The sequence below is a fragment of the Myotis daubentonii genome, chromosome 2 (assembly GCF_963259705.1).
Source record: "Myotis daubentonii chromosome 2, mMyoDau2.1, whole genome shotgun sequence".
NCBI classification, from domain to species: Eukaryota; Metazoa; Chordata; class Mammalia; order Chiroptera; family Vespertilionidae; genus Myotis; species Myotis daubentonii.
Genome location: NC_081841.1, coordinates 219,014,715 through 219,022,716, shown reverse-complemented (window position 1 = coordinate 219,022,716; position 8,002 = coordinate 219,014,715).

Sequence of the window (8,002 nt, the reverse complement as noted above, 5' to 3'; positions counted from 1 at the left end):
GGAAAAAAAAAGTGAAGTCACAGCAAATACTTTTAAAAGCACAACAGTAGAACGTCAATTTCCTGACTCAGCAACCCAGATGAAAACAGCAAGTCTATTCACAAAGAACCTGCCGCGTCCGGTGTTCAGGGCATAATGGGCTTTCGCAGCCGATTGAGTGGAAGCCTGAGGAAAGAAAGATGTGGCAACCCCCTCATCCCAAGGTCCAGCGAGGACGCTGTGCAGGCTGGAGAGTTTACCGTCCCCAGGTCCAGCCGACCTCCAGCCGCGCCTCCTAAGGGTCTCTCGGTCAGAGCGGACATTTCAGCGAGGGGATCTCAAGTGCAGCCAAGGAAAAGGATTCCAAGGAAATCTTGTGGGAAGCAGCACCGCGAGGCCACAGAGTTAGCCAGGGAGCAACGCAGACCCAGGCGAAAACGTAACATGATGATATTCACAGACCGCGTCTGTCTTCTTTTGCCCTGAAGCATAGAATTTGGTCTAATTTCTATGCATTAGAAACGAACATGCCGATTATAGCAATATCCATATGTGGAAGAAAAAAAACGCCCGTTGATGTCATGTCAAGAATGAATCCTCACCCAACCGGCGTGGCTCGGTTGAATGTCGACCTATGAACCAAGAAGTCACCGTCCCATTCCCAGTCAGGGCACATGCCCAGGTTGCGGGCTCCATCCCTAGTCGGGGGGCTTGCAGGAGGCAGCCCATCAATGCTTCTCATCAGTTTCTATCTCTCTCTCCCTTTCCCTTCCTGTCTCAAATCAATAAAAATATATTTTTTAAAAAAGAAGAGAATCCTCAAAGGTATAATTATCTTGCCAAGGATAATTCCTAGAAGATTTTTTTTTCTCTTCTCTCCCTGGAAGGAGGCCCTGGCGTAGGAACATCTTCCCACCTCACCAAACCATGGGACATTCCGTTCCAGAAGGTGAAGAACATTCTCCGACAGGAAAGACAATACCTCAATGTGCCCTGGGCCAGCGGCCAGTGTATGAAGAAATTCCTTTCCTAAAAGGATGCAGGAAGCTGGTGGTGGGCTGGGACCTACAGCCAGGAGCTAGGCAGCCAGAAAGCCCTTCACTTTCACCCTCTCCCACTGTCCTGCCTGGCCCAGGAAGAGAGAGGGAGTTGGATTCTGGATTGTTCATCAAAGTCAAAGTTAAATAAAAAAGAAAATTCAAATTCTTTATTTTATTTTATACTTTGATGCTATAGCACTTAAAATATCTGGGAAGAGGATTTTTACATGGAAAGTTGAAATTTAATAGAACATTTTTAGAATCCTAGGTGGCATGTTATCACACTTGTGCAAAACACTGAGGGCATGAATGATTGCAGACCAATTCACAGCCTGCCTCATCTCACCACTTACCTGTCATATCCCAATGGAAACAAAAGACCATTTTTCCTCACTAATAAGTGGGTTTTTATTATGAAAGCTTTAATGTCGTTAATTCTACCTCTAACTTTAATCTCCAGAAAGCAAGATCTATTTGCCTCCAGGTAACAAGTCTGCCCTGTCCCGAATTTTAACTTGAAACCACCCTCATCGGTCTTAGCATCCTACACTTTTGCAGGTTCCCTTACGGCCAATTCCAGCATTACTCCATATAAGTTTTATTGCTTCTTTCCTTGCTCCTTTGATATGAAAATATCTATTGATTTCCTACTAAGGTTAAGGCATTTTGCTTGCAGCTGGGGAGATAGTATTTGACACAAAAATAGTTCTCTGTCTTACCACATAGGGAGGACAATGACACATTAGTGCAATAAACATTCCGATGAGAGTGATCCCATAGGAGAGACTATCTAGAGTAAAAGAGTGAGGAAGCACTTGTAAGAGTGGTGGAGGGTAGAAGGTGGGGGATACCAGAGAGAGTGGCAAATAAGGGGGTAGCGTTGGACAGAGTGTGAGGACTGGGGGGCGGGGTGGAGAGTGGGTCTGGTGAGGTCAGCAGGAACATGTTAAAGGTAAGTCTTCTATCCGAGTACCAGTGTCATTGCTGAAAGTATGATATTTGTTATCACATTTGGGTTATCATAAGCTTACTCTGGTTGGGTTTAGAGAGTGGATCAGAGAAGATCCATGAAGAGAAGTTAGAAGATCAGGTAGGTGTCTGCTGGAATAATTTCCATGAGAGAAAATGATGGGCAGTCTATGGAACTGCTGGTGAGGGTGGTGAAAATATAAAGATCTGAAATACTTGGGAGGTGAAGTGGGCTCTGTGATTGATAGGCTGTTTGGTGGCAGATGAGAGAGTTCCAACTTCTTGAACAACTGGATGGATGGCGTTGCCATCCCCTGAGACAGGAAACATGGTAGAAGGACTATGTTTAGTGAGGAACTAAATTCCATTTGTATCTGATTGTGGGGTGATTGTGGGATAGTCCAGTGGAGCTATCCAGCAGGGGTGTTGATCTAAGAGTCTAAGTTTCAGAGAGAGAGAGAGAGAGAGAGAAAGAAAGAAGAGGAGAGGAGAGGAAGGGGAGAGAGAGAGAGAGAGAGAGAGAGAGAGAGAGAGAGAGAGAGAGAGAGAGCGCACTGGGAGTCATTACTTTGTAGCTCAGACTTGGAGCGTTGGCACCATAGGAGTCGCTGAAGCAGCAGAGGGAGGGAGAGTGTGGAAGAGAATAAAGGGATAATAGGGCCCAGGATGGAGCTGAGGAAGGCAATTATTCAAGGTAGAGGCACAGGGAGAGATCTGAGGAGTATCAGAGGAGCAGGAGCAAACCAAGGGAGTCTCTCACGGAAGCATCTGGGCCTGGCAGGCTCTTTGCTGTGTGTGTTAATGTTCCCCAAAGGAGACAGAGAGGAAACTTGAGTAAATTCAAGATTAAAGATGTAATGAGAGTACATCTTTCCACTCCAGATACAGCCCAGTAAGAGTCTCCATGAAACTCGCCAATGCCATCTGTGACCCGAAATTCAATGGATACTCTTCATTTCTCAGCACTCCATCCTTTTTGAAATACATTATTTCCCCCCTTAGACAGGTATAAGGAGAAAAACCAATTAAAAATAAGAGGCTTAATTCTCCCTGTTGAAGATGAGATCTGGCCCTTCTCTTTCTCAGACCATTTGCTTTAGAAAACGTGTAAGCACTTTGTCCGATTTGAAATGTCTGCAAATCTTTTTGAAGAACCTGATAGACTCTTTGTCAGCTTATTGACCCAGAAATGCCTTTCTCAGGACCTAGGAACCATCTCTTTGAAATGTAAACATCGAGAGCAGAGAGCACCAGGTCTCCCAGTGCCCATGGGAGGCTGGGCCCTACCTCAGTGCGCTCCTTGCTCCAGGTTGCAGGATCTGAGAAGTGTGGTTTTCCTCTGGATAAAGCTAACCAGCCTGCACAGATGGCTGCCCCAGGGACCAGGTAAAGTTAGGAGGAACGGTGTGTGACCAGTGTGCAGTCAAGCCCTCGGGAGCCTAGTTGTTTGTCTTGAAAGCATGTGTGTGAGGGGTTCCCAGATGGGCTCCTGTAGGGAGAGACAGTCTCCTGCAGTCCTTCTGCCCTCACTCGGCAGCATAAGAATGGGCGTTGGGCCCGGAACACTTTGTCACCAAGAGATGAAGGGCCCACACAGACTGTGCTGGACTCACCACCTCCTGTGAGGACCTCTTCCCTTGGTGTCGGCGCAGGGCATGTCCTGTGTTTACCTAAAGCAGGTGCTCCACATGGCACCTGGCCAGCCCCCCTGGGAGGCTCCTGCCTCTGCATCACAGGGCGGGTGCACGTGGGCGAGGTGCCTCGTTGGCCACCACCAGGATGCAGCGGGCAGCGGTGTGTGGGTGTGTGCTCCCGGTGGCCGGCACTGCAGTGACCGTGGCTGTCCTCCGTGTAGCTGGAACTCCCCTGGGGTGAGTGAGCCGTGGGGGGTTGCCCTGTCCTCTCAGGATTGGCGGCTGGTGCCCGGCACTCCGCTGCTCAGTTGGACACCAGGGTGAGGTCTCCTCTGTCTCTGCAGTCACTTAGCGGGTGGTGTGTGATGGCACCACATTCGGGCTTAGTGCTTACCACACGATGAAAGGGTTTGGTCCTCTGCTAACCTTTGTGGACAGGACTTCTAGGTTGGGAGAGGATTTTGTTCCTACTTCCCCAACAATGATTGGTGATTCCCCACCCTTCTTCGTTTCCATTCTGTATCGCCACCTGCCGCCACGGATCATCTGCTCCAGACCACAAAGTGGTTTTCAACATGGGAATCTGATGCCGTTAAAGCCAGGGTCCTTCTCTTTCCCCAGGCCGCCTCTTAAAACACTTCACGACTCTTCAGATAAAAGTGTAATCAGTGGGACAGATAGCAAAGGCCTGCCCTCTCGGCCTTCAGCTTGTACTAGTACCCTCCTCACTGTTCAGCCACACTGACCTTACAGTTTTGCAAATGGATCATAGTCCTAAAGTCTGGAAAATTATCCTCTCTTTGGCATTCCCGCCCATTTTGCCTGGTTAACCTTGACCCACCACTGCCAGACTGACACGTATGTAAGGCCCGGTCAGATGTTCCCAGGGTAGTTCCCAGAGGGCGACACGCAGCTCTTTCGATAAACCCATTGCAGACTGTGTCATGGGATTATTTGATTGCTATCTTTCTCCATTTGACTGTGAGCTCCAAGAGGGCAGGCTCTTTATCTGTGTGTACTTACTGTCTGTGGTCTAAACAGTGCCCGGCATGTGGTAGGAGCTAAAGGAACGTTACAGCCATCCTGTCCCCCCATTGCAATGAAATGTTGCCACTGGTGTGCAGTAAGGGAGAAAACAGTACAGGAAGTTCAATGTTACATTTTTTCAGTTGTTAGCATCCCCTGAGTGTTAACTCTAAAGGTATGTGGTTAAGAAATCAACAGTTCCATTAAAATGTGTTTCTTAGGTATTCCATTTGCAAAAATCCATATTGACTTTTTTAAAAAAAATAGATTTTTATTGATTTCAGGGAGGAAGGGAGAAGGAAAGAGAGAGAGAGAGACATCAATGATGAGAATCATTGATTGGTTGCCTCCTGCATGTCCCCCACTGGGGATCGAGCCCACAACCCAGGCATGTGCCCTTGACCGGAATTGAACCTGGGACCTGCAGGCTGACACTCTATCCACTGAGCTAAACCAGCTAGGGCCATATTGACTTTTAAAAATATATATTTTTATTGATTTCAGAGAGGAAGGGAGAGGGAGAGAGATATAGAAACATCAATGGCCAGAGAGAATCATTGATCGGCTGCCTCCTGCACGACCCACACTGGGGATCGAGCCACAACCTGGGCGTGTGTCCTGACCTGAATCAAACCGTACCTCTTGGTTCATAGTTCAATGCTCAATCCCTGAGCCATGCCTGGCTCCATATTGACTTTTCACTTAGATTGTGGTTGCTAACCTATTTTGGCTTTAACCAGAAATTAAACTTTTTCTGTAAAGGGTCACATAGGAAATAGTTGAAAGATCTCTGTTGTAATCACTCCACTCCACTGTCATCGAATTACAAAGCCACCAGGACAACATAAACAGATGCCAGGCTGTTCCAATACATTTTTTTGATGGACATGGACATTTGACTTTCATTGGGTTTTGTTGTCTCCAAACACAGGAGTGTTATGTTGATTTTCTTCAACTATTTAATAATGTAAGATCTATTCTTGCTCACAGGCCACACTATAGCAGGTATGGGCCATAGGTTGCCAACAATATTTTATTATCTTGAACTATTTGGGGAAGTTAAGAATTAAGACAGGGTGATTTCTTCTGCATGCTTTTCTTTTTATATGTATATTTTTTATTGTTGATAGTATTACAGATGTCTCCTGTTACCCCCCGCCCCCACTTACCCCCTACTTCCAGCCCCTCCCTCCTTCCCCCAGGTCTTCACTACCCTATTGCCTGTGTCCATGGCTATGAAGTATATAAGTTCTTTGGTTTACCTCTCCTTGTCCCCCCAACCCCCAGATCAAGGTATCTCAGTCAGTTCGATGCCTCCCTGCTTTGGGTCTTATTTTATTGGTCAATTCATTTTGTTCATTAGATTCCACAAATAAGTGAGATCATGTAATATTTGTCTTTCTCAGATTGGCTTATTTCACTGAGCATAATTCTCTCGGGTTCATCCATGCTGTCCTGAAGGGTAAGAAATCCCTACAGCAGTGTAGTATTCCTTTGTGTAAATGTCCCACAGCTTTTTTATCCACTCATCTACTGATGGGCACTTGGGCTGTTTCCAAATCGTAGCTACTGTAAATAACGCTGCTATGAACAGAGGGGTGCATATATTCTTTCTGATTTTTGTTTCGGGATTTTTAGGATATATTCCCAGAAGTGGGATCGCTGGGTCAAGCAGAAGTTCTATTTTTAATTTTTTGAGGAAACTCCATACTGTTTTCCACGGTAGCTGCACTAGTCTGCATTCCCACCAGCAGTGCACAAGGGTTCCCTTTTCCTGTGAACTTGCCAGCACTTGTTGTTTGCTCATTTTTGGATGATGGCCTTTTGACATTCACTGAGGTTCACTGGGAAGCACTTGCTTTTGGATGTGCTGGGCCAGAGGGTTGAAGAGGGCTTCATTCAGAGGCCTGGCACCTTGGTGGGGATGCCTGGAAGGCCGGGCCCTGCTGAGACTGTGACCACAATAGCTGAACTGGCTTTCAGAGAGATTTAGATTTGCCCACACACACTGTGACGAAGGGGAGGGCCTTTTCCTCGTGGGCCATGAGTGTGGGTTTGGGCAGAAGAAATGATGCTGATCAGCATGGATGACCACAGTGGTGTCAGTTTCTCGGTTTCCACATAAGAAAGTGCGTATGCTAATAAAGACCGTCAGGTTCGGTACACCAGCTCACTTTTCATCTGATCATCATACTTTCCTTCATCCTTTAATTGCCTCTCTTTTTCAGTCCCATAGCAGCCTGCAGAGCACGCACTGAAGCATAATCCGGTATTAATTTATGGGCTGTGGTGTGGCTTCCCAGAAATAAAAGGCGCCAGTCCCATGAAATCCCAATCACTTTCCCAGCCGGCAGGAGCCAGAGTTAAAGCATTTGCAGCGAAGTGAAAAGAACATTAAATAAAGCGAGTGAGGGCCTGGATGCCTTTAAGCTCAGAGAGAGGAAAGTGCCTGCCACCGACCACAGCCGGGCCGGGGAAGCAATTCCATTTGGCTTGAACTCAGTGAGAAAGGCAGTAACTTCAAATCCGTGGTCAGTTCAATTCAGTCTATGAGACTCGCCCCATGGTGGCTGCATTGCATCCCAAGCAGAGCTTCTGCGCAGGCTTGTGAAAGATCCCCCGGTGAGGGAGATACATAGACAGCGTCCCCTATGACAGTTCTTGACCCCCTTGAGCCATTGTCCCAAAGCAGGTCAGCATCGCAGCAGCAGGGAGAGGGTGCCCCGGGAGCCCTCTGTGTCCAGAGTGGACAACGCCGGCCCCAGTCCCTGCGGAGAATCTCTCTCCGATATACAGAGTGTTGGGAAAGCCGCTCCCTCCCCCCTTAACTACTGACCAGGAGGTGCCTGGATAAAAGCAGGTTTGGGAAAAATGCACATCTTCGTGCACTGGGTGAATGAATTTCTTGAACCTATAAATGACTGGGAATGATTTTTTCTAAAATCTAAGAACAATAGACATAAGGACGTCTTCAAATACGTTGTAAATCCAATAGTGGTGGACCCTGACATTTAAATGAAATGATATAATTAAGTTTGGTTGTGATGATCAGTCAGGCCAATGCAAGACAACTTCTCGATGCTGGCTAAACGTTTGCATGTATTCTGAACAACAGAGGGATGTTGTATCTGATAGAATGGCGAAGAGAAATAGAACAGTAAACTGACAAAAATAGATAATTAAAGCATTGCTGATGTAGACGTAGGTGTGTGAAGCCTGCTAGGAACACTCTGGCAGGAAATGTATCTTCTTCATGATGTTTAACTTACAGGAATATTAGAATTCACTTCTCCTGAGTTCACCTTTCGGAGCCATGCAGAATATTGCCCATGAAGTAATTTTTTGTTTCATCTT